Below are 1501 nucleotides of genomic sequence, written 5' to 3'. Positions count from 1 at the left end.
ACATTTGTAGAAACAAAAGTATAACTACAGAACAAGTTTTAGTCCTGAAAAAGAGAGCTAATTTAAATGGAAAGGATAGGCCCGTCAAAAAAGTTTGTGCTAGAGCAGGAGATAACTCTGTGCATGGCAGTACAAGGGCAAATATATTCAGGGACATTCGTAAGCGAATGTTCTGCAACAGGGTAATTGTCAATTTGCTAAAACAATTTAAAAAAGGTCAACAGAAAGTGTCATTTTATAAGAAAAAGAAAAATGTAGAGAAAATTATTGATCATGCTTTCGAAATTAAGCGAAAGTTATTTATTTTTGGTAATTAATAGAATTAGGAAACTAAACAAGGTAATCTATGTTTTCAAATCTAATAGTAGATGGAAGAGAGAAGTAAATCGAAGTAATTTTTGTGAAGTTTTCTTAGGAGAATGGATGCATAGTTCAAATAGTGAGGCATTTTTTAATGAGGAGAGTTATTTTCAGGACAATGTTTTGGTGCATGCAGTTGACAGCAGTGGTCGAGCATATGAGGTAAAAGATGGTTATCCAGTTGAAAAAGAAATACTTGTGTCTGCAGATGCAGAAGAGGCGCTAAGTGATGAGGTTTTAGGGAGACGTCCTAAGGGACCAGTGTACACCTGGAAGTGTAGTTCTATTTGCAGTGTGCGACAGGATTCCATCAATTTGCTTTGTGATTTTATACGGACATTTCATAAGAAAAGTGTAAAGCAAAAAATAAAGTTGTTGCAAGAATTAGATCCTTGCAGAGTGAGACAAGTGGCAGGTTTGCGTGGTCATTCACTGGCTTGTCTTTCTAGGAGAGTATGCCAGAGTGTATGTCATCATTTCAGGATGCTAGCAGTCCATCATAATAAAGTGAGGAAATTAGTTAGAATGTTGTATTATGCTAAGAGTCCAGCAATTATGCTTAAAAAATTAAGCAGAGCTCTTTTGCATGGTTCTGAAGTAGATGTGAAGAATATTTGTCAAGAAATTGAGTTCTGTTACTTTGCTGGTAAAGAGAACAATGTTGATATTGAACCACTAGAAGAAGGTAATGTGGAAGACAGTGTACAGATTTTCAGTACAGATAAGTTTCACAAGGAAATTTCCACGTTTATGGTGAAATCAAGTGAGAGGCCTAATTTCACTTGTGTGTGTTGTCGACGGACTTATTATAAGAATCAGACTAAGTTAGTGGATTTATATGCAAAAAGTGATATGGAAAACAATAGTGAATGGAAGGATTTTGCCACATACTTGATGGTAGAAAATTGTTTTGATTTGGGAGCGGACCAACGTATGTGTACTTATTGCTATAACAAATTAAACCAAAACCAGATGCCCGCTAGAGCGGTTTATAATAATCTTGAATTAGATGAAATTCCTTCTGAATTGAAGGATTTAAATACTTATGAATCTATTTTGATTCAAAGTGTCCATCCCTTCCAGGCTATTGTACGAATGGAGCCAAAGACAGGGAAGTTGCCTCCATCAGATTTACAGAGAG

This window comes from Lissotriton vulgaris, chromosome 11 (assembly GCF_964263255.1).
Source record: "Lissotriton vulgaris chromosome 11, aLisVul1.2, whole genome shotgun sequence".
NCBI lineage: Eukaryota > Metazoa > Chordata > Amphibia > Caudata > Salamandridae > Lissotriton > Lissotriton vulgaris.
Note: the sequence above shows the minus strand (reverse complement) of the source record.